At 40.2% G+C, this 26312-nt stretch overlaps 1 protein-coding gene across 3 annotated transcripts in view; it reads right to left on the reverse strand.

The window, feature by feature from the left end:
* The window catches only part of fut8a (fucosyltransferase 8a (alpha (1,6) fucosyltransferase)), a 57060-nt gene extending 31584 nt beyond the window's left edge, over positions 1–25476 (reverse strand). Inside the window, exons 1-3 of one of the 3 annotated variants that reach the window (XM_081722012.1) lie at positions 25332–25471; positions 24966–25066; positions 9308–9347 (exon numbers count right to left, since the gene is read on the reverse strand). The gene's annotated coding sequence lies outside the window, so the exon portion shown is untranslated. Of the gene's footprint in view, positions 1–9307; positions 9348–24965; positions 25067–25331 lie in introns of all 3 variants that reach the window. The other 2 variants (XM_027014072.3, XM_027014073.3) reach the window with 2 other exon arrangements.
* Positions 25477–26312: the final 836 nt, after the last annotated feature.

Genomic DNA, 26312 nt, shown 5'->3' on the forward strand with positions numbered 1-26312 from the left:
TTGTGTTTGACTGGTTATCCGACATATGTCACTGAATTTGATAAAAGCAGTAGGCCTATTTATAATGTAGCTATGATAATCAATGGAAATCAGTCCAGGTCTTAAAAAGTGCACTGGCAAATGCAGTCATGGGGTCTGAATTGAGCAATGTGTTTTTGTTTGAAGCATAACACATCCAACTATTACACGACTGCAGCCCCTACAAGCAATTCTCACCTGATGTTGTTTTTCTTGTGTTTTCTTAACATTATGTTCTTGCTAATGATGCCCCAATAATGCTGATGCCCTAATAATGCTGTTGCCATCACCTATGAGGAAGGCTCCAGTTAAGCCCATCACAATTAAATCACTGACTAAGTCTGCATTCTTCCATCTCCGCAATATTGCCCGCCTGCGCTTGATGACGACACTTAAAAACTCTGAGATCCTGGTTCACGCATTCATTACCTCTAGGTTACATTATTGTAATTCACTTCTCTGTGGGTTACCCCCTAAATCTCTCTGCCCCCTTCAGCGTATATAAAATGCTGGAGTTAGAGTCTCGGTTCCCATTAAGAAATCAGAGTATATCACCCCCATCCAAGAGTTACACTGGTTACCCATAGTTAAACACATTCAATACAAAATTCTTCCTCTGAAACCTTTGAAACACTCCATGGCCTTGTGCCCTCTTATATTACTAACTTTCTCCATCTGTACATTCCATCTTGCTTGTTAAGGTCCTCTGATACAGTCCTCCTTACTGTCCCCAGGTTTAGTTCTGTGGGTGGCTGGTTGTTTAATGTTGCAGCACCTTCTCTCTGGAACCACCTTCCTACACCTATTCTCTCCTGTTCCTCTCTCTCTCTACCTTATTTCTCAGTATTTCCATTCACCATGTTTGTAAAGCAACCTTGGATTTCCGTGAAAGGTGCTATATAAATCTAACCTATTATTATTATTATTATTATTACTATTACTGCTGTTCATGATACCAGAGGTTCATTCACACTTGTGCAAGACTCTCCTTTCACTTCAGATGAGCTCCCGTTTAAGAGAAATTAAAAGTACTGGAACAAACCTTTTTATTTTTAAACCCTCCTATGATATTAAGTTTTAAGACTTTACCATATTTTCATAGGTAAGCCAGAATTTATCATTTTATATTGCAAAATGGGATAAAGTGTAAGCAAACAGACAACAGCATATTGCAAAGAAAAAGTTACATAATAAAGAGGTTAAAAGAGCCAGGTGTGGGAGAACAGAGGTGAACCAGTCAGCACAACGAAATAAAAACGCACAAGTACTGAATGGACTGGGAATCACTTCAAAATATATTCCAAATATGTCTAGCCATGTTTGTGACAACGGTATGGCTCTATTTCAAATGAATACAAAAGGGATAAGTCCTCATCAAAAGTAAGCCCAATGACATGCTACTTGTCAGACAGAACAGTACCATCACATGCTGATGTGACCTACAGTCAGACAGAACAGTACCATCACATGTTATGTCTATAGTTTACTGGACTTCCACTGCAGTAACTCAGTTCTATTAAACACTGTAAGCCGAGGTGCTTATAGGCTGTACAATCTTACTATGGATGCCAACTCCTCAGTGACCCACAGTCAGACAGCCTGTGACAGAGCAAACTGCAACCAAAGAAAAGGCAATGATGAAGCAGACTGGCACTGGCACTGGCACTGGAAAATGCCAACATTGGTAAGTGGAGGGATAAACACATCAGAGGGCATATAGTACACTGCCATGCTGCTTTATTTCTGCAGACTGCACGCTCACAAATCACATCAGAAGAATCCTCGTTTGATGTCAAAAAAGCCTAAAAAAGACAGCATCCAATAACAAACAGGTCAGGGACTAAACAGCTCTGGAATTTGTGTTTGTGAGTGACCAAGGCCGAACATTAAAGCAGTACTACTAAAGTGTAAGTGATTTCCATGGTCTGCCCACATCACCAATGCAGTTCTAAAAGACATCTTTCAGGACAAAAATGTTCTTGCATGTGTGCCAGATGTGAATGGGATAATCAACAAATATAATAACAAATAAATCTTAGTAGCCTACTTGAAGAACACTGGATCTGTCTCAGGTCTGTCACATGTGTTGGTTTAGGAATGTGACACCTGCTGAAATAGCAAAACAGCAAAGCAGCAATGACACAATCATCTGTAAACCAGCTAAAGACATCAGGCAACTGCCTCAAGTGAGGGGACATCTAGATCAAATGGGGGCCATTTGGCCTGATGTGTTGAATATGGTGTCAGAGTCTCTATTCAGAACTTCACACAAGCAACTCAAGGATGACAGATAGCCCACCACTCTTTTGGAGATGCTATGATTTTTCAAAATGAAGAGTCACTGCAAATAAAGCTATGGTGATCACATAGTACATAATTCACATTCATGTATGAGGTTTTCATCTTTCCAAAGATAAAAACCCAGTCCCACAACTATGCATGAGATCACAACATACTTGAGTCCAAACTAGAGCTACATCAATATTGAATTTCTTTAGCACCTTGTTTTGGCCAAAACCAGTTCTATTAACTGATAATTTTATATAACCATGTCACAGGTAAATCAAACATCACGATTATTGTAAACATATGTTGCAGTTAATAAGTAGGGGAACAAAAACTAACCTTTCTCAGTAGACAAATATTAAACAGAAAGCATCTTATTTTCTGACATTTCTCAGCTTCTTAAATGATAAACAGAAGGCTTAATCTGTTTGATACATGAACATGGTAAAAGGGAACAGAATGACTGAAATTAAATACTTTGCTTATTTAACAAGTAAGAGTCAAAATAAAAGATGCAATTAGTAGTGCTTCTGCTTCTTTACAAACAGGAGCATTTCTGCCTTCTCACATGCAATTCTGTTATATTTCTCATCAACCAAATGACCAGCAGCAGAGAATAAATGCTCACTGTCAACACTGGTTAGAGGGGCTTACAGATATTTTTTTCGAAGCTTGAGCCAGGGATGGGAAACAACATTTGTTGCTTCTCCAATACACAAATGGACTCTCATTCCTGGGAATGGGGGATTGTAAGATAATTTTGAATCTAAGAAAGCATAAGAGCCATTGTGATCACACATGCTAAATTGAAGACTAGCAATCTAGGGATGTATCCTCCGTAACAAGCTACATTGCAGTGTTATGTACAGGTTTATGGTTCTAGGAGAGCTATAGCTAAATATATATTTCAGATCAGGTTTAGATTAATTGTGTGACTGATAGCCTATAAAATGAGCTATTAAGAGTGCATAGCCGCACTGTTGTAAAACTTTCTAGAATAATTTCATCATACATGTTCATCAGGGAATTCCCATCTATCCCGGATCTTTTGCCTCCTACTGCAGGTGTTGTATCACCAGCAGTAGAGTCCTTGCAACAAGCAGTAGTGTTGTCATAGTGATTGGTCATACATTCCTCCTGTTGCTACTAGCAAGGTTTCCTTGATCCAGTGGTAGGGCTGTCGATGAGCTGATATCGTGTCAAATTCTCAAATAGTTCAAGGAGTATCACCATGTTTTCAATTAGCAGCCACCAATAACTCGTGATCTGCAGACTCACCAATAACTCGTGATCTGCAGAATAAGCAATGAACACTTGCTCTTGAACTCTTTTGTTCTAACTCCTCATAATATAAAATCTGCTCTTGGAATAATATGTTGGAGCACATTTGCTTTCATGCCAAACTGTGTCTGGACATCTGTACTTTGAGATGGGAGCTGTCAAGACGACAGCGCTTAAAATAACCAACTAGCATTCTGCTGATGGACACACAGACTGAAATGCCTTGCTGACTCAGTACACCTTTGTTAAACACTAGCTGTTAAATATGACATATAACCCATGCTAGCAGGCTCACACTACTCCATAGCCTTAGCCATATTGTGAACATTATCTCTTATCACAATGTATAAGCACTGTCCAAGCATTTGATCAAAAACAATGGCGATTACTGTCACCGTATGTGAAATGGAGAATTCATGTGCGTGCAAATCTGCCCTTTGAAAGTCTTCTTCCAGCCACTGAGCTGTTAAGCTTAGCATACTCATTAGACTAGCATCACATGTCCACAAGTCAGTGGTGATGCTAATGTCTCTGATATTAGCAATAATCATATCATGTATGTGTATGACAACAACATCATACAGAGCTAACAGGGCAACAGCAGAAAAGTACCGACAGAGAGAATAAGGAGGTTCCAAATGCTCGATTAGTTGGCAGAATCCGCAATCCACAACTCAAAATGGTTGATCATCCAGAGCCATGAACTGCAGGATTTTGTCTGAGATGGCTTTAGCTTTTTTTATTTGTCCTTAGCAAATCTTCTGCCATTTTCAAATGCCTGTTGTATGGACACCACTGCTTCTGCTTCTTTTGTTTTCTTGCTAATGCTAGATGCCTCATATTCTTTACACAGATGACTGGAATGATGTACTTTTAGAGAGATGATTAGGTTAGTAGTGTTAAATGCTCTCTTTGTGTTACCTCCTCTCAGCACCGCAGCTGAACATGTTACACACTGCAGTTCTGTTGTCCTCTGTCAAGACCGTGAAAGACTACAACAGAAGATATTTCAGTCTGCAGCAGCAGGTAAACATTTCTCAATGCATGTGCAATTATCAGTTAAAATAATTGGCTGAAATTACAATATCAAACTGATAGCAAAAAAAACTAAAAAAAATAAAATAAAATAAAAATATCTACAAATATCACCTGACAATACCTTATGCATCTCTAGTACAAACCCATAAAGATGCATCCTAAAGGTAGGTCATTAATTCGTTTACATTAATGCATATGGCAGATGCTCTTAACGACAGAGACTTACAATTTGGAACAGTGGGAGCCCAGTGGTTAAGTTGATGGCATGGTAATTGAAGTTTTCTGGTTCATGCCCCATCACTGCCAAGTTGCCACTGTTTTACCCCTGAGCAAGGCCATAAACCTGATTGCTTGAACTGTACTCAGTCATAGCTGTAAGCTGCTTTGGATAAAGGTGTCAACTAAATGCTACAAATGATAAATGACAATTTCAATCATATCAGAGGTAGGCAAAAGTATTAGGAGTCTTGCCCAAGGACTATTATTGGTATAGTGTGATGCACTTGCCTGCACTAGGGGCATAGGGAACCACAGTCCTCTACAAGAGAGGCAGTGTTGGTACCCACTATACTATACCAACCATTATTCATTCATTCATGCAGGCATCTTTGAGAAAACAGCCTTAATTTTGGACACAGTAGCCTATGGCAGCCCAGAGATGCTTGGCTCATTTACTCTGCAGTTAACCGTGTCACTGGCATGAAAAAGAAGAATGGAGTACACTGATGGGGAAGACGTCAAGGACATAAGCAGGGATGAATTGCAGTGATATGCTGAGACACATCTGTCCCCTGAGGCCTGTCCTGGGGGACACTTTTCTTGCTTTTGGAAAAATCAGCAAGCCATCACCTACAAAAATCTGCAAAGGCAACTCTTTGCATCCCTGCAAGAAGCATTAGCAGTAACTACAATTTTAAGGCAGCAGGTCATATTACAGAATGAAGACATTACTGGTGCTTGATACAGTGGGCTCAATTTTATTCTCCATACTGCTAGGAAATCATATATTAACACGTCAAATTAACTGTCCCAGAGAGTGCCCAACTGTTTATCCTGAAGCAATGCTAAGATAAATGGGGGCAAAGCAAGCCTTGATTAGGTCTTTTTTCTCCACTGGTCTGTGAAGTGGTATTGCTTGAAGGCTAAGAATGTCTGGAAGGGATCTTGCAGTGAGCTTACTTCAGTCTAATGATCTAGGTTAGATTAGTCTGTTAAAACCAGGAATTTATACATACTGCTTCAGTAAACGATGGTCACATAAAAATTAGAATGTTATTCAGTGTAAATTTTAACTTAGGTAATTTTATCATTTTAAATTGGGTTGGGTGGGCGCAGGGCTATTTTTCACAGCTGCAAGTGGTTTAATGGCCTGATAAAAGCTGACAAGTGCATCACTAGTTACAGGCTGACTTCACATAGTGCATTTATATCGCACTCTGTAAAGTCCAGGTTTCTTATCAAAATGACACAAAACTAGGCTATACAGCCTTCAGTGATATCTAGTGAAAGGTCTACATATTTCTAAGATAAACACTTCAAGGCAGTGTGTCTCTTAGATCACTAACAGCTAAGCATCCAATTAGAACAGCCAATCTGTTGTTTGTTTGTTTGTTTGTTTTTGAAAAGGAATCCTCAAACCTCTCATTTTAGGATTCTGAACTGCTCCGTTATTATTAAAGATAAAACCATTTTTAAAAAATGTATATCACACACAAATGAAAACATCCTCTTCTCAATGGGGATGGGGAATGCAATCCTGAATAGTTTAAAGTCCTGAGGTAGTTTGCCAACTATAAGCAAGCTTAGCTTTCTAATAGCCTTATGACATATGCAATATACCAGTGCTAAAATTTTCAAACTGAATTTTAATGGCTACTGTTTCAAATACTTTACACACAAGTGAGTAATTATTGTTATTAAGTAAGTAATGAATTAGGGTAGATTAAAACCCGTATTGTTAAAACAATGTGTGTGTGTGTGTGTGTGTGTGTGTGAGAGAGAGAGAGAGAGAGAGAGAGAGAGAGAGAGAGAGAGAGAGAAAGATAGAGATAGAGAGATAGAGAGAGAAAGAGAGGATTGTTTGTGTGTCCTGCTATTGCAGCATCCACACTGAGTACTTCAGTCCTAGAAGATGCTGACTCATACTTTAGTCACCTATAAGTGGCAACTTGTGGCCTTGTGTGTGTGACTACATAAGAGCTCTGTGAATTTTTAGATGATCAATATGCATGTGATAGGCTGTGAAGGAAGTGATGGATGCATCATGTTGTTCTCTGTGTGTGAGAGAGAGCATGTGTGTGGTGGTGTGTTTGTGTGAGTGTGGTGGTGTTTGTGTGTTTGTGTGAGAGAGACTCTTACTCCTAGGTGATCAATACATATGTGATTGATTGTAAGTGAGAAGATGGGTGCTCACATGTCACTGCATGGGTGTGTGTGCATGTGTGTATGTGTGTGTTTTGGTGTTGGCATGGAAAGTGTGTGTGTGTGTGTGTGTGTGTGTGTGTGTTGTTTGTGTGTGTTTGTATGTGCTTCTACTCTCTGTGAGCAGTCCTCTACTGCATAACAACGAAGCAGCCGTGAAGCAGTTTCAGGCCGACAGAGGAGAGAGGTCTTCGTTATGCCCACAGAAGAGAGCAAAAACACTCATCCCACACTACTTCCCCCTCACCCCTTCTTTCTCTCACACATCAAACCATCTGTTTTCTCTGCCACAAACTTCAGCCAAGGTTCTTTCGATCGTTTTCTAGCCAGAAGCTCACACCACACATACAAACAAATACACAGGATTTTCATACAAAATTCGGTGCCAATTAAATACCCACACTATTCCTAAACTCACTCTTAATGTCCAGCATGGTAATATAAACAAATGCTACTTTGGAATTAAATGTCTATGGGTGCTCATTGGTTGAGTTCACATGTAACTTAATTATTTCTCCACAGCAGACTTCAGCACCTGCAGGATCCAGAAAACCTGTCTGACATTTACAAAAATCTAGCACAAGTGCCATCCATTACTCAACTTACTAAAAAAGACTCAACTATAAAATATTTTAAAACAGGGAGAAAATATCCACCATAAAAAATGACATTAATCATATGAGTTTGTGAGATGGCTAGAGGTGGCTATAGACATTGATACTTTGTTTGCGTGACACCTTATTTCAAGTATTTACATTTATTCCAAAGCAGCAATGAGCATCATGCTATATTGGTTAAGCAGGACTTCATCTTAACCTCAGCCTCAGTGGTGTCTTCAGGAGGAAGACACCATACCGGCTGGCTTTGCTGCCAGCTTCCCAAAGGAATTACATATTCCACATGTTAATTGCAGGTATTACGTCTCAAAAATGCCATGTCCAGGAGCCATGAATGAGAGAGCAAGTGAAACTCCTCGAAGACTCCAGGTTTCTGGGTAATAGCAGGCTATAATGGGACTAAGCCAGAGGCTGGGAATCAGTGCCCAGTTCCACATAAATGCAGACATAAAAGCAGAACTAGTAAAAGGGAGCTAACAAATCTACATGGAGAAAATGAAAGTGGAGCACTGGGGGCTTGAGCGGGAGCAAGGCAGACTGAACTTGTGGACTGAAGTGGCTATGGTGTGAACACTGGCCATCAAAGGAGTCCCTCATATTGTTGGTACTGAATTAACCTCAATACTAACAGTGAACTAAACACATTTAGAATGGTGTTTGCACATTTAACCTGGATTTATTTGAAACTTTGCTGCTAGAGACACAGCATCCAAAGGATGAATGTGTTGACAATCACAGTTACTTTGCGAGTAAGCTTTTGTACTGTGGCTGTATGATTGCATTTCTTAGTTGTCTGTTTATGTAATTAAAGGTCTGTCTTTGAAAGACAGAGCTCAAAGAAAAGAGGCAGTGTGATAAGAACTCTTCTGTCATTGTGATATTGAAGGCTAGTACACATCACAGTTTGTAGTTTTCACATATGACTGCCTCTTTTGATTAGTTCACTCAAATTACCATCTTGCTCTGAAAGCAGTGAGAGTGAGAGAATTGAAGAGAGAAGAGAGAATAAAGATAGAGGAAGAGAGAGGGAAGAAAGGAGAGAGGAAGAGAGGGAAGAAAGGAGAGAGGAAGAGAGAGGGGAGACATAAGAGACTGGAAGAGATAGAGGAGAGAAAAAGGAGAGAGGAAGAGAGAGGGGAGACAGGAGAGACTAGAGGAGAGAAAGAGGAGAGAGGTTGGGGGTTGTGAGGAGAGTGCCTATGGCTGCTGTCACGCTCTAGTTGACCTGATGAAAGAAGCCTGGGACACATTTAAGAGAACACTGAGAGGGTGATAGAGAGGGTATATAAAAAGTGAGAGAGAGAGAGAGAGAGGGAGAGTGAAAGTGAGAGAGTGAGAAAGTAGGAGTGATTGAGGGAGAGTGAGAGAGAGAATGGGGGTGGGCTGTGGGCCTGTGTCCACTATTCTCTGCTGGCTCTTCTCTTATAGTGGCAGCATTGAAGCAGACTCACATTCAGCTGGTGAAACAGCCCACACATTTGGAGGATACTCTAACATCACCCAACCCCACACCATAGTTCCAATACCAGGAGACATGAGAGGTGAAAGGCTATTACATGGAGCATGCATATACACACACAGACACAGACACAGACACAGACACAGACACAGACACACGCACACACACAAATGTGCTCTGAGCTTACCTCGCTGTGTGTCTCTGTTAAAGGCTGGGAACCTTGACTCCTACACAATGAAGAAAACATACATGTTTCTAAATCCAAGCAAATGTTCTTTCTTCTTTTTAGTAAAATAAAAATTCCCTGCCAGGGTCACTTTTTTCCTTAAGCATCCCCACAGGGTACAGTATATAGCACAGTAACTGCAGTTCATTCTGAACCAGAACCATCCCCCATTCCTCTCACCTTCCATAATCCAACATGTCCCCCCACACATTGGCTGCCGTGGCAACTGAAGCAGGTTGAGAATAGATGGGGAGTCAGCAGTTAAAAGAAACCTTAAGTAAATCTCCAGTTTAAATGAATGACATACACCCATACACTCACTTAGATAGGAAGCTGCGTTCACACTTTGACCCTGTCTCTTCAATATAAGTTACATGAAAAATAGTAAGAAGTAAGAAAAGTAAAAATATTAATATAATCATAAAAATCTATAAAAATAAACATGTTTACAAAATATTAACTTAAAATATATTTTACCCCCTCCAACAAAATATGAAAAATAAAAAACATGCATAATGTAAAGCAAAATTGAGATTTAAATCACCATTTCAAGTTCTTTACAGAAAGGCTCAGCCGAAACCAATTCCACAGCAGAAAATAAAAGGATCCATATTTCATGCCATCTTCTTTGCAGGGAATGAGAGACCAGATCACAAATCCTGCCCTGCACTATTACTGAAAAAGACACAGCAAAGCTATTTATGTTTTATTAAAAGCATTTCATCCAGAAGTCCCACACCCATCAAACTATGCTGCTCAATATTTCAGTGTCAGACGCTGGGGGAGGATTCATGGTTCCCATCTGTACCAGCACCAAATGCTTCAGGAGAGGTGTGGTCACTGAATGACAGAGGTCTGATGGCAGACAGAGCACTCCCTTCCCCACTGAGCAGGCAGCAAAGTCGTGCTTCATTCTAGCACTCCTGTAGCTTAAACATAGCATTGTAGTGGTAGTTTAGTGCTTAAGGTACTTCACTAGTAATCAGCAGGTTGTCAGTTCAAGTCCTGCCAATGCCAAGTTGCCACTGTTGGGCCTTGGAACAAGAACCTTAACCCTGCCCAAGTTGTGTTCACTAAGAACTATACGTTGCTTTGGATAAAAGTGTCAGTGAAATGCTGTAAATGTATTAGATCTCTCAATCTAGCTTTCAACAGTGATACTTGCTTCTGGCAGTATCTTGATTAAGGGTATTTTTGGACTCTAACCATATTTGTACTAAGGATACCTTTCTGAATACACAACTAAATCACCTCTGTAAGTCACTCTGAATAAGAGTGTCTTCTAAATAGCATAAAGTAAACATTAAATGGCGAATAAGCCATGCACACAGTGCTTCAGGTGGGCAATGCAAACCAGGTAACATGCTAGCAAGTGAGGATATAGCATATTTAAATCTGCTAAACTATGTGTTGACTGTGATTTCTGTTCTTTTTAAAACTGATTTATTTTCTGAAACTATGAATCACCAGATTAGAGGTGAAAGGTGACATGCACTCCCTCAGGAAGCTGGAAGGTCGCGGGGGATGTGCTTGGTGCCACAGCTGCGTTGGCATGGTGGGCATTAGTTGCCATCTGGCACCCACTTCTCAGGCACACAGCGAGAGGAGGGTGGCAACGTCGGTTGACAAATCTTTGCTTCCATCATTTTCTCAAAACATTATCGAAACACAAGCTGCAGATGACTGAAAGAATTTATCTTAACAGCAGCCAGCAACACAATGTCCTATAGAACAGTATTCATGCATTTGTGTGTGCTCTGTTTTGGGTATAATTAGCAGTTTGCATTGTTTGTTTTGTCAAGATAAAATACTGCTTGCATGAGAGCAATTAACATCACTACATGATCATTAAAAACCAGGAAGAGCTAAAAGGCTTAAACATAAATACTTTAAACATGCAACTTTTTTATATATATATATATATATCTCCCTAATTGGCTAGAAAAAAAAACATTGTTTTCAAGTTTTCAATCTTCTCAAGTTGGTGAAATTATTACTTTGCAAAAAGGAATTTACTGAGAGTCACTGGCTTGGATTTGGTGCAGGCAAACCATGAACACATGTGCCATACATATTTCACACACACTCACACACACACACACACACACACACAGCTCTCTGGAGAAGGAGCAGCAGCACAGATGGGTGTTTCTGGATGACTGCCTTTTCTGGCGGGGTCAGCAGTGGGAGGCCCTGGCAGTCCTGAGTGTGCCACCTCATCTTAACACACACAAGCTCATGCACATGCACATCCTTTGTGTGTGCACTCAGATTTGTGTACAAGTACACACACACACACAAAATATGAGGAAACATGAGTGGTTTATTGATCTGTGTGTGCGTTACATGTATGCACTCGTGCACGTGTGTGTGATGTGTAACACTGAACTCCCTGAGGTACAACAGCAATGTGCACCTCCCCAAAATGACACAGCTGCGTATCAGCTTCACAGACTGAGGATAAAGAATGTGGCAGGAGAAAGGAAAGCGCTGGATAGACAGAAATAGTCCCAAACTCAAAATAACACATTGTTTGAAGGCAAGGCTTAGTTCTCCAAAAACAACAGACAGACACACTCAAACACACAAACACACACACAAACCTTTGCGTACACACTTGTTTAATGGTAAGAACTGTGAAATTTAAGTAGATGAATGTTTAATGGCATTAAACTAACTGCAGAATGAGGATGCTTTACTTTAAACAGTACATGGATCTTCCATCTCTCTCTAACTAAGAGAGATTCTGTTCCCCAGAGGCCATTAGGCAGTGTTCAACAGTAGCACTGCTCTGCTGGGCTACATTGGAATTTGCATGAAATATGGTAATAGGTAAGCCAGAACCCATGGGGAACACAACTTTCAAACTATGTACAATGAGTAAGAGATGCCTACATGCATACACATATGTCCACACAACTCCCTCGTTTAATCATGACGGCAACTCTAACCTTCCATTAATAAAACTTGCTGACAGTTTCAGCTGCCTTCCATACACATCTACACAGCAAACAATTAGCATGACGCTCATGTATGCACTCACCCACAGTCTACACTGCCACTAGCAAGACTTGGGACTATTACTTAAAGCAATTGTCTCATTTTAATCAGCCCATTATAAATAATTAAGATTAAAGAGCTGTTAACAATATGTCATCACTGGGGGTTTAGACCCAAACATGGCCTAGGGCTGGAGGTGCCACGGTGACAACAGAGAGATGGGAAATAGTTGAAGGGGAATATGCAGAGTGCAGGGTGCTCTTCTTTCACTCAGTAATGAAGTGGAATCAAACAGCTTTTCCCACTGATAGGGGTAGCAGAGGAACAATGTGCTACTACTCCTCAGAATGAGAATTCACATTAATCACTGTTCTGGGTCAAGGACTTAAAGAGAACGTCTTGGCCAGAGATGCTAGCTCTGGACTGCAAACCACTACACAATGAAACATGAGCAACTCTTAACTGCTGGGATGTGTGTCCTGTACGGAAGATGGAGCCAGCAGAGGCAAAAGCTGAGACCAGGCTTGGTGAGGAGAAGGCATCGGGATGCAGGCTAGCAAGAGCACTCGGCCAAGTGCAGATATTAGTCCTCATATTTGCACTGTTAATCACATTACTGAACTATTAGGCTAAGGGGATCTCCTTGGCTAGTCAAATATTTTAGGCTCACTCAGAATGCTTGGGTCATTAGCACTTAGGCTAGCTTATGTAAGGTGCCTCATGGAAGTTGTTTCATATGTTGTAGTGCCCAAATTTCTCCGAATTCATGATGGGGTTCCTCAGTGAGCTCAGAACTCCAGCTCATGCCGCTACATTTTTTAAAGATGGGTCAGAATAAGATCACATATCTGGTGATCACTGAGTTAGTCTGATGTATTTTGATACTGACTATTCAAGGTTAACTGCAGTCAGTCATCTGAAGCAAAGGCCAGTAGAATGAGCTATTTCTCCTTGTTAAACTCTAAACCTTTTAGAGACCGACTGGAAATTGATTGGTTAACATTTCTACTAAGATAATCTACTAATTGCTACTAATCTACTAATTGCTTATTACACAAAGTTTGCTGATTTACTCAAGATATTTTAATGCTCAAACATCAAACTTTTTTTGTGATGACACAGTGAACCACACTTGACTGAAACCCTAAACAATCTGTACTAAAGTTGTACCAAACTATAATATGCTTAACCAGAGGCAACCAAGCCAGCAATCCAAGAGACTCAAAATAAGAGTGTGTGTATTTGTGATTTAGTGGATCAGACTGGCAGCTGGCTCTCACTTGGTTCCAGGAAGGGACTCTAGCAGGTTATTTGGAGAACTTCATGCTGGAAGGAGGCTCACTGTGGTTGCATTGCCAGATATGGTCCTAAAACGTTGAGCTCAGGGGAGGCAGGTCTGTAGATCGGCGTACTTCTAGATGATCAGAGATCCACAGATCTTGTGGTTGCAATGTCCCACTTACAAGCAAGCTCATGGTTCTGGGATGATTCAGTGTCTCCTCTGAAAAATCTACCTACGTAATGTTTTTCTCCCCAAAGCAATACAGAAAAACTTCTGACAGTAATGTCACTTTTGGAAGGCCACTGGAGCACATTTCAGCTTCCTCAGAGCACACTGCACCCCTCTGTTTCTCTCTCATGGATTAAGCTTTACCTAAGATGTTTGATTAAAAACTAACCAAGCCAAAAATATGTTAACAAATGTAACACTGAATGTGGAAAGCTGAAAGATGCTCTATCAAGAGAAGTACTATAGTTATAAGAAAACATCTGGGAACATTTTGAAATGATCTGGATTTATGCACAAATACCTCACAAACAACACTCACAGTTCCTCTGTACAAGGCTTACTTCTTAGGATTTAGAAGGCAAGTGTGGAACTACCAGCAAAAGACACAAAGATATAAGGCATGCTGAGCTGACTAAATCTCAGCAGGGATTGCTGATAAAGCAGGAGGTGAGCTGCCTCAGGTCCGAAGGTTGCCCTCCTACGAATTTCCTTCACTGGAGGCACAGGCACCAACTGCCAACAAGGAGCTGTTTAAAAACAAGTGTGTGTTTTAAGATTCAACTCTAGTGCAAAAAGAAACAATACGTTTTCATTGGCTCTACTAGACAAAAGTATTACATGAACACTGACTTTGGCCAAGGTGAGAGACCTGAAGAGCCATGAATGCTATTTTGACAGAACCACTACTATATCCATCATTACTACTTTCGATGAGGTTCACAGTGACACCCCTTGCCGAAGTGATGGGAATCGGGATTTGCTGAGATCTGTTGAAATCCATCTGAATCAGTGCTGTGTGGCCCTGAAACCAAAGCCAATGTCACTCTAATGGTTATGACCAAAGTGAGGCAGATATCACTACAGTTGCAGCCGACCTTTATGATCTTTGTACGTCAAAGAAATTACATAAGATTAAAACTTGGTTTCTTTCCAGACTCCCACTAAAGTCCCAAGGTAATCCCAAAATCAGAGAATATTTAGTGTGAGAAAATGGGAAAAATGCAATGTAATTTAGAGAACAGTCAGGGCATGGCAGGCAGTTTGGACCAATATGAAATATATAATGAGCAAAAAGTAACTAGGTAGGCAGCGGTTTGATCCATCCACAAAATGAAATATGACTTTTTCAATGTACAGAACTTACAGAGAGTATTGTCTAAATGAGACTTATACAGCAATATAATCCATAGGAACTTCCTTGAGGACACACACAAAGCCCTCTAAGACAAATAATCACATACTAAATACAACAGGCATTTGTGCAGTCCTGGCTAGGGCAGTCCTTTTTGCACTGTGTAGGGTATTTATATCCACCACGGCAGCCATGACATTGTTGCAGTAGCAAAGCATACATGACTACTCTGTGACTCAATTGCCCGTTGATACAGATCAGGGTCAAGCCTGCCTTTGGAATGCCCAAACCTTAGAGTAATGATTTAATCCCAGTGAAAAAAGGAAAGAAGAGAGAAATGAATGGAGCAAATAAACATCAAAGACACCAGTAGCACTGACAGCCTGAGCCATTGCCAAGGATTGGGGTGTGAAATGGAAAGTTGTCAGGGGGAAAAGGACTCTTCAGGGCAAATAAATGGCATCTACACCTGCAGCCTGACAAGAAGAAAAGTAAGCAGAAAGGTAATGGAAAGGCGCACAGGTGTTTATTGACTTTTATGGATTGCATTTGATCCTGCTTCAGTCGCTGTTCACCTGTGCCAAGTGTGGACACCCTGGCTGTGGTAAATATGACAAGGCAAGCAGGATAGCAACAGATGGAAAACATTGGGCCCAATTACTCCTCATTCAAGCAAAAAATAAATAAATAAAACCTCTGAGGTTGTAGCAAAGAAGCCGGAGATGTGGTTATTCATTCACATAAATAATAGCTGTCAAAAGGTTTACTCACGCTATACACCCTAGACTATGTCAGCATGCTGGTATCAAGTCTAAAAATGCATTATACCCTATAGACCATATCTGTTAAATTATACAATATAAAAAACAGTCAAACTAGGCAAAGGATTCTGGAATGAGTATTTTAAAGAATATTAGAGAACGTGATTTGAAATTAAGGATATAATACTGTTTAGCGTAGCGCAGTCAGTATGGTTGAGTGCATCTGACCAAGTTTCTGAGGTTTTGCTAAGCTTGCCTGTCTGTCACTGACTCTTTGCCGACACTTTTTTACTTCAGGGAACCACCAAAGCATGAAATTCTGCTTCCCACATCTCAGAAGCAGTCCCTGATTATACCAACAGACCCTCTGATCACCCTCATCAGCCACAGAAATCACTGCATCACTGAAACATTCACTTGCACCTGGCTCAAGAGAGCAGTTGTCCAGGTGCCTGTCATTAGATGTGCTGATTACCATGTGCATCCCTGGAGGGCTAGAGGGCTTGCTCACAGGCAGTCTGGACCTCACTGAGCCGAACTATACCATGCGCTGAACCTGTCATGCTTTGTTTATTTTTTCTAGCCGATTTGATTTCCTGACAGTTTTGTAAATGACTTCTAACAAAGTTAATCACCACAAAACCTGAACAAACTGAATCACAGTACTGTACCTCAATCTGCCTGTCTGCTTTTAGTGAGGCCCATGTGACACACCATGAAAGACTATGATAAGAAAGCAAGTCATCCTTTGTAATTGCATGCAATTACATGTTCTGAGTTAATGTCATAAACATAAGCCTGTGTTTACAAACACTGCTTAGAGAAACATGGTAAGCCATACAGTGTTTCCCTGGTTTGAGATGGTAGTGTGGATTAAGGTCAAGGGCTGTGTTGTAGAGTCTCTATTTTCTCCTACCATCTGAAAAATCCATCAGGGCTGCCAATATACACACAAATCGCAGTCCTAATTCAAAACATGCAAGTGATTAACAAAGCACAACAAAGCTTCTTCAACAGAAAAAGCAGATAAATAAATCATATCTTCTGTCTCGACCAACATGATTCACCCTAGCTGTCTCCCTGTCCCACTTGTTTCTTGCTCAACTCATTATAGGTGATCCTAGATTTGATCCTAATTAAGACAAGCTGGGCCTTTTTCAACACAAAGGGGCTTGAGTCATTGCTATCGGGATTAGAGCAATATTAAATCCACTGATCAGATTAGGTGGCCACAGTGTCTATGCCTTTTGTAGCTTTGTCCTGCACTGGCTCTTACAACTTTGTAACCCCTAAACTGTAGTCAACAGCCAAGCTCAGCCCCAACAAGCTGTTTCTCAGCTATTAGATTTCCAGGAAGACCACGAGAGGGTGACATGGAAAGACGGAGAAAAAGGAAGGCTGAGATAGAATGAGAAACAGCATGAAAGAGGGGTGAAGGCATTTTTAACCAAGCAATCCATCACTGGCACTGTGATAAGGGATGGACCTCGTGGACCTTCTAAACATCTGGTAGTAGCTGGGAAAGTGGTGATAGGTGTGGAGAAGTGGGGGAGGGAAACAACACAGCCGCTATGATGCAGATTTGCCACCAATCCCTTCTCTGTCTTCATCACGATGAGAAGCCTTTCCTCAGCAATCAGTATTCTGTTGCATCTAAAGCTGAACTGCCGAGGTGGACAGTTTATCACCCCATGACTTACTAATAAGTTTTCAATACAAAATGAGGTATAGTTACAGAGGCACACTGTTCTTACTTTGAAATACTTTTCTAGGAAAAGAGAAGTATTTTATGTAAGGCAGGACATGACTGTAAGAGGCAAATTACCCAAAATCTGTTTCAGCAATAAAAATTAACATAATTCACACATGGTTTTGTGCTAAATATAAAGACAGCAATATCCAGTGACCAAGTAATTCAGGTAATGTGATCTCAGACATAACTCCTAGTTGCTATTGTCACGATCAGTCCATTCCATCTTCCGTGTTGCGTGTTTTCCGTGTCTTCAGTTTAGTTCCGTTCCATAGTTTCGTTTTGTCATCACATTGTTTGATTGTGTACACCTGTCCCTCGTTTCTAGTTCATGTATTTAAACCCTGTTGTGTGCCTTGGTCGGGGCTGTTCATTGTTTGGATGTTTGAATTATTTACTTTGTGAATGTATTTCGTTATGGTTGGTTCTTTGTACTCCGTGCCTTTGTGTTTCCTAGCCCTGAGTTTTCCCTTGCCTTAGTTATAGCCTGCTTTCCCATGTGCCTTTGTGTGTTTGCTTTGTTTAATCATGTTTCCCAGTGCTCTCCGTGTCGGCTCTACAACCCTGGACTGCCTAAACGACTCTGATTTTGGATTTGCCCATAATAAATCTCGCTCCTCTCCACACGTGCGTCCGCCTCCTTACCACTCAACGTTACAGCTATGCAGTTATCAATCCATAACTTCCACTGCTTAAAGTCATAAAGGGCCAGGACTTCTTATGCTGCCTGCTGCATCTAGACCTATAGGCTTAGTTCCACTGCTGCTAGAGTTTGTTTTTGCTATATGCAGGGCACCAAGCCCCCTGTCTCTCCTACTGTGTGAATGACAGGCATAAACAAACACCACATAGCCTTGGTACAGAGGTTGTACATTTCTGATGTCTAAAGAATATTTTTCAACATATAAAAAAAAAAAGATAAACAAAAAACTTCTGAATAAGAAACTTTTAAAAGTAAGCAACAGAATGCAGTAGAGAACAATGCAAGATCAGCCTCATCCCCTCAGCCCACCTGTCACTCCAACCAGCCCCATCAACCACAGCCAGCTCCCACATTCCACCTTGCCTGATTATTAACTGTTGTACACCTGTTCCTGGTTTACTATGTCTATTTAACCTATCTCTGTTCCCTCTCTTATTGCAAAAAAAATATTGCCATGGTTTGTCTGTGCATGCTGAGTGGTACTTGTGTTTGTTTTCCTGGTATACAACCTGGTTTGTTCTCTGGGTGTTGCCATAGCTTCATCCCATTCTGGTTTGTTTCCCTAAATAGACTGATTATTGGTACTGTACCTTTTGGTCCAAAGCTGTATTTTGACCACAACTTTGGATTTCCCTTTGCCTAATAAACCTGACCTGCATGATTTCATCTGCAAGTTGATTTCATCTTAATTCCATACGCTGCATCACAAACAGCATATATGAGATTTCTGAGATTTTTCTCTGGGTAAAACAGGAAGGGTTTTTTTCTTCTTTTACCACAAGCACAGAAATCATATGTATTGTGGCTTGAAATGTACTTGGCAGAGAACCTGGCCTATCGACCTCAGACAAAAAGACAAAAGGCAATTAGGAGCTGCAAGAAATTTCAATTTTGACACCTAAATATTAACATTCAGAGCCTATATTTCCTTTTGTTGTCCTCTATGTAACAAAAAAGACCACAATACATAAACATGCTGCACATGGAAGATCATTCAGCAGCAAAACCAAAAGAGATTGGAATTTTTTTTAATTTCTGTTACTAAAACAGAAATTTTGTATCAAAGGTAAATATAATGTATGCATGTAGATGAAGATTACATGTCAGTCCACAGGCTATCTACAATGTTACTTTCAAAAGAAAAACATGCTCTCCAGAGCATAAATTAAGTTTCATTGTGTATCTAAAGGGCTACAAAAATCTAATGTTTAATATTTTCATCTAATTTGGTTGTGAAATATGCTGTCAAATATTTTATCTGGAATGAGAAAAACAGACATAGCCAAAAGCTCCTTTTATACTGAAAGACCTATAGATAACCACAGTGCCATTGGGTTTCTAACTCTGTCCTTGTGCTGCTCAAACAACTTTCCCTCCATCATGGAGCTGAAGGATGGATAGGTGGTTAGTGAACTGCAGCTTGCATGCATTGGCCCTGTGGTTACAGGTAGCCTGGTTGGTGACTTGTAAGTCTAGCATGGACACAACACAAGCTTTCTAAAATGGAGCTGATACATTGTGTCCTGGCAAAATAATGTGACTGTTGATTCAGTGTTAATTCAGAGACATATATAAATCAGCACAAGGTGCAATCCAATCATGTCAATCTTCTTATATTCCAGTGAATGTGCTCACCAGCCAAATCCCATGACCTAATCTAAGTGGCAGAGAATGACCATGCACTAGCCCTGCAGTCAACACTAAAATGAAACTTCAGCTGGACCATCAGTTGGTTGTGATGGACCTTGGCTCACCAACTAGGTGATTTTAGACTTTGTCCTTCAGACGGCTTTTACTAACATCCAATAAGAGCTCTGCCCTTTCCCCATCCCCTTTATGGATCCTTCCACAGAGCACTATCCATCGCTGTGGGATGCTTAATTGTCCCAAAGAGGCACTTAACGGGCCACGAGGCATTCGGCATGCCACTAACCATGCTACAGTCAAGCTGAGGCAGCAGATTAGCACTGGGGTCACTGCTGAGGACTGCAGAATGAGGCACAGCATGAGTGGGTGTATGCGGGTGCATAAGAAATGCTCCTCTACCTTTCCCTCCTAACTGGGACTCTCTCTCTACCTCTCTCTCTCGCTCACTCCCTCTACTCTGCAGCCACGGTGTTTGTTTGCTTGTCTGTATGGGTTTGTGTGTGTATATTGGGGTTTGGGTCAGTGGGCCAGAGTGGAGAGAGATGGGCAGTTTTCAACTTCAAAAGGATATGGTTATATGTGCTGGCACACAGTCATAGCTTTCAAGAAAAGCCCAGAGAAAGTGACATAATCTTACTGTCCTCTCCTGAGGGGGGTGTGGGAGGATATGGTTGCACAACATGAGGATGCTGTTGTGCTACATGAGTCAGCTAGAGTAAACTGGTAGAGTAAACTGGAAGAGGAGTGGTTCTATATAGCATGAAGAAGGGTTCTTCTAGTGTTATGATGTCAAGCTTGTATATAATAGAAGAACCCCCTTTTTGGTGCTATATAGAACCATGTACAACACATTCTCCATCAATCTAAAGAACCATTTCATCATGCAAAGAACAATTTAAGCAAATTTTACTAAAGAACCCTTGAATGTATAACATGTACAGTAAAGGGCAGTCGGGACCAAAAAAGCCCAGAAAATGTCGTATGCCATCTTGTTGTAATGTTGTATCTTGTTTTTAAAGGTAAATAAATTAAAAATTGCTGGCATTGATTTGGTCTTATCTTATTCTATACTGTATACACTTTTGTAATGAAAAAACAAAAATGAACCCCCCCCCACCCCCCAAAAAAAAACCCAAAACAAAACAAAACAATCAAAATAAATGGTTTTACATTCCCTGGTAAACAAGGAAAGAAGCCATTCAGTTTCTATTGATTCCTGGTGGTACCCAGTAGTCAGTAACGGTACTTTGTGTTTTCCTGATGGGTTGATATGACAGTGTAAAGGACTGGAATGATTTAACACGTGTTCTGAGACTGATTCCAGATACAGTTGATGATTTCCTAAAGGGATCTAAAGGTGTCCTATATAGAAGTCATGGTTCTAAACAGAACCATTACCTTTACTAAAGAACCATTGAAGAACCATAATTTTTAAGAGTGTATGAGTTCAAACACCAGTAAAATAGGCCAAAACCTGATATATACCAGCAAGCTAATAAACTACAACACCCATTTCATAACCTCAGTACTCTTTTATATGTCCTATAAACCACATAAACATATGCTAGGTTATTGAGTTCCTCCTCGTACAAAACTATCGCCCCCAATGTCTGCTTTTAAGTTTACTGCCTTCACTATCCAATTCACTAGGAAAATACGCAAAAAAAAAATAAATTAAAAAAAAATAAAATAAAAGATTTCTGGATTCTTCATATTATCCCATCCTTCTACAGTAGAAGTAATACAATATTACCTCACTTTAACGTTGTTTTGCTGTGCTCCCACATTTTTGTTCTTAGTGAGCCTATTATTTAGCCTCTGGATATTTTTGGCTTGATGAATGTTTTGCACATATTTGGCACAAGGCACAATGGGGTGTAGGAATACCGTGGATATAGTTATATGGATTAAAAGAAGCTTTGATACAAATAATTTGCATCAGTTTTTTTAAGTGAGTTACTCGATTACTCGAGTTTCTTGAGGAATCATTTCAGCCCTAGTTCAGTCCGTCATTCTAGGAAAGGATATAACACACACTGATTCAGAACCTACATAAAGATCCATTTTACTCTACTGCACATCTGAATTTACCCTGACAAGGGCAAAGAGAACACTCAGAACATCCCATGCACATTATCTGCATTTTCACTGAGGCCCTCAGGTAGGCAAACAAATTAACCAAACTATAATGTAATGGTTCCAAGGAAAACGGGTTGAAAGACCCCTGCAGGCCTGCATTTGGTCTAGATTGCTTTTCCATGGCTGCTGGGCTGTGGTTCAGTGGTTCCCTCAGCAGCTGCCAAAAGGAACACTCCCTCATTGTAGGGAGGTATTTATAGTGGCCTCTGTCAGATCTGATGTGTGCAAATGCAGTTTCCGTAGAACCTACAAAGCACCCACCTCTAGACATGCACAGGATGCAGCTTTCATTAGGAATGGAGTCCACTTTGGAATTAGTCATGATCTCCAACCTGTCTTCCAACTATCTCTGCAAGCAAGACGGGAGGAAATGGGTACCAGAGTTGAGTGCTGCCATTGAGCCATGGCGTGGATGTAGACCACCACATGAGAACAATGAGTGAGTGAGACAGTGAATGCCCGTGTGGCTATGTCATAAGAAAATGCTGCACACTACAGCCATTAGGCTGCCTGCCAGAGATTCAGACTATGTGACTAGTCTCCACCTTTGCTGTGTTTTCTGTTCATCATCCATCAAACACTTACCACACACACAGACACACATACACACACTCACTCTCTATCTGGCCCTCTCCTTCTTTCCAATCCCCTACCTACCTCTATTCATACAAAATCACCTGTTGGAAAGCTTTTCTTTCTTCTACCAAGAGAAGCAAACTACACTGTCATTAAAACTAATCAGAACCTGTTTCCCCGCCCGCTGCCCACATCGCCATGGAAACTGATATTGAAAGAACAGAAGAACAAGTAAGACAGGAAGCAAGAGAGAGAGAGAGAGAGAGAGAGAGAGAGAGAGAGAAAGAGAGAGAGAGAGAGAGCGGGAGAGAGAGAGAAAAGTCTCATTTTGCCTATAGTTTGGAGGTTTTCTGCAGCTCCTCTTCTGACCTTTATTTCATGGAAAAAGAAAGTGAAGCAGCTACTGAATGCATGCCCTCATCTCGCCATTCAAGAAGAATTGAACCTGAACTATTTTCAATAAGTTTCAGTTCTCATCCCAGTTCATTTCAGGTGTAATTATCTAATCAATGATGTTATGAGATTTACACTTCATTATGCAAACATCCATAAATCTCCAAATGTGACAAACATCCAATCATCTTCAAATGTGACAATTACGATGAGAACAGCTCAGATGAGAAGATGAGAACAGCTAAGATGGGAAGAATTTGTGTGATAACACTTTACTACTCCATTATCTTTGTTACAGGAAGTATTCAAATGAACCATCAGACATAAGCTGTGAGGGTGAAGTCCAAATAAGTAGAACATGGGAAGCAAAACATCTTTTACTGTTATACTCTCAACATCCACTTCTGTGGGCTGTAGCCTTTCAAGAACTTCAGTTAATATGCCACTCCAAATACCATAGATTTACAAAGGTGTCACTAAAGTTAGAAATAAAGCTGGGAAGATAAGATTCTTTTATCCCTTTTTAAACAATCGTGTTAATATCATTTTCTTCTCCACCTCAAGAAACAAAACAAAAAAGAAAAAGAAAAAGAAAAACCATGAACAAAAAGACAGAATTAAACACCATTTAAAGTGCTCTCACAGAAGTCTGGTCTATTCACAGATGTCTCTTTCTCCAAATCACTGACTGATTTGATAGAAAGTGATACTGGATCTGGAATAAGATGGTTATTGAATAGCAAGAGGCTATGATATAATAGAGGCCTCAAGCTGACTTTATATGTCTTTGAATAAATTTGTACAGTTAGTTCTTCACCATAGTACAGTACATCTGAATCAAAGACTTTAATCTAATGAAATAAAAGAATGTCATAAACCATCTGTAAAAATAATGAAGAAATGTGCTCTGGTAAACTCTCAATTAAGTAAATAGACTTGAAGACATCAACGCTTCATGTCTGAATACTTGAGAATCCCTTTCAACATTCTCTAAAGCTTCTTATCACCTCTCCCCAATAACAGCTTCCACTTAAGAAGGCACACATCCCATAATCATTTCCAAGATACCTAATACATGACCAGATGCACAGCTCCTGTCAACTCTCACGAGGGGGGTTGAAGCTACTTTTAAAAATCAATTCCAATTCACATATATGGCCAAATCAGGCAGCAAGCAGCCTTGGTAAAAACATTAAGATGGAGGAAAGATGTTTTCTTGTTAATAAATTAAACACTTTAGACAAGATATGGCAAAAAAGCACACACAAGAAGCTTTTTTATTATTAGCAAAAAAACAAAACAAAACAAAACATGGGAAACAATTGACTTGAGGCTACATTATGGCTTCAAAGCTGTAAAGGATATCGATAGTAGGCTACAATGGGTTAGACAAATAAATCGATTATAAGTCAGAATGGACACCATGGGCAATAACAGAAGAGAATACATCCCTCAATACAAAAAGCCGACGATATTTCAACATGACAAGGCTGTCAACTTTTCAGAGCCTAAAACGTGGTTGGCAAAAGAAAATATGGAGCAAGTGTCCTGTCAGAATTGGCACTGAATTTCTGTTCCTCGGTGTCAAAAGGTTACACAAAGCAAAATTATTTTGCATATAGCATACAAATATGATCTTTTATGTAGCCTACTAACTCATCTTCGAAGTCTAACGTTACAGCGTTTATGCCCGACTGACTTCAGAACGATGCATCCTTTGCTACTGCCATTGCACTATTCATGGTCTGAGAGCTAGTTCAAATTATTCAGTTGAAGTTGCATGTGTACCATGAGGAACATTCAGAAAAAGTATTATATCAAGGTCCAGTATATGACTTAAGTAAGATAGATACTTCATACTTCAAAGTAAATTCGTTAGCTCTCTCGCTAGCTACCATCTACGACCAGCTTGTTACATGGTAGCTACTGATTTCAGTTGGACATGATCACCATCACTGTAATAATGCTAGTTAGTTCACATGTGGTTAAGGTAGCACAAGGGAGTCACCTGCTTATGATGGGTTTCCTGATTCAGTTGCACGACTGTTCATTCGTTGACAGAAGTAACCAAATGACATGCAGCTAAAAAACTCGCTGCCGCCTTCGTCTCTATAATAATCCAACATAAAGAGTTAATTTGTATTTTCTACTATGGACTACATGCGCATACACTGCCCATGGATTTAACCAAATCTGCATTTCCAGTGGTCTCGCAACGAAATGAAACCACGTCCGTTATATAGCTAGATGGCTATCGCTACGTCTCGAGAGCAGTCGAAAGAGCTAGCAACAGGCCGGGAATGAAAGGACGGACTGGTGAAACAAGCATCGATTCCTCTGTTTCTAGATCACATAATAAAAGAGATATGCTTACCTCACTATGACAAGAAATGAAATGTATCCCTGCAGACACTCTTTCGATTAACAAAGATGCTGCGGGCAGAAATCTTGAGGGGTTCGGGCGGAAACAGGAACTGAGACTGCTGTCTGAATAGTTGCAGCTTGGCTCTGGAGGAGGTTTCGACTACCACAGCCCTCATTGCGCATGCCTGTGTCAGAATAACGTGGATGTCAGTTATAAATTTGTCAACTTATTCTCGGTTCCATCACAATAATCTAAAGGCCAAAAATGTGCTGCAATTGCCTTTCTCAGAATGTAGACAATCTAAAGCGATAGAGCATAAAATATGTGAACTGTTTCATGAACAATATATATATCTTATATAATCTATATACACTGACAGCAAATGTATATGATTAAGAAAAGTCCGATTTTACGGTTTTCTCTAAAGTTGATAGTTACCAAATCATCTGCTTATTACTACATACCACAATGGAAAGCTATAAGTCTTTTATAGCCTACTCCCTCCAACAATATTGTCTTGAAATATCTCTTTGCTATAGGAGCAGTTATAACTTTTGCAATAAAATATAATTCCATACACTTAAGACCCTAAGCACAAATGCATCGGGCACTGGAACCTGAGTAATTCCTATCTAGCTAGTTTAGCACAACAGAATAAACTCGAAAGTGCTGAGAATAGTGTCACAACAGTCCCACCCAGTGGTATGAGTGTAGAAACACAAATGACCCAGGAACCGTAAATGCTTATATCCTCTACTTGCCTGGTTAGAGATTAAAGGCGGTTTCACATGGTTGTACCATGATTGCCTTGATGAATATAATATTAACCATATTTTGTTTCACCAGAATTTCTACCCTTCCAGTAAAAACTTACAGATTGAGGGGAATGAAAGCCACACACACACACGCAGTTCCAGTTTGAGATGCTTCTGTGTGTGCTTTGTGACATTATCACTATGCTGGAAGTAGCCATTAAGGAATAAAGGGTTG

Source organism: Electrophorus electricus, chromosome 10 (assembly GCF_041902795.1).
Source record: "Electrophorus electricus isolate QZ-2024a chromosome 10, ASM4190279v1, whole genome shotgun sequence".
NCBI lineage: Eukaryota > Metazoa > Chordata > Actinopteri > Gymnotiformes > Gymnotidae > Electrophorus > Electrophorus electricus.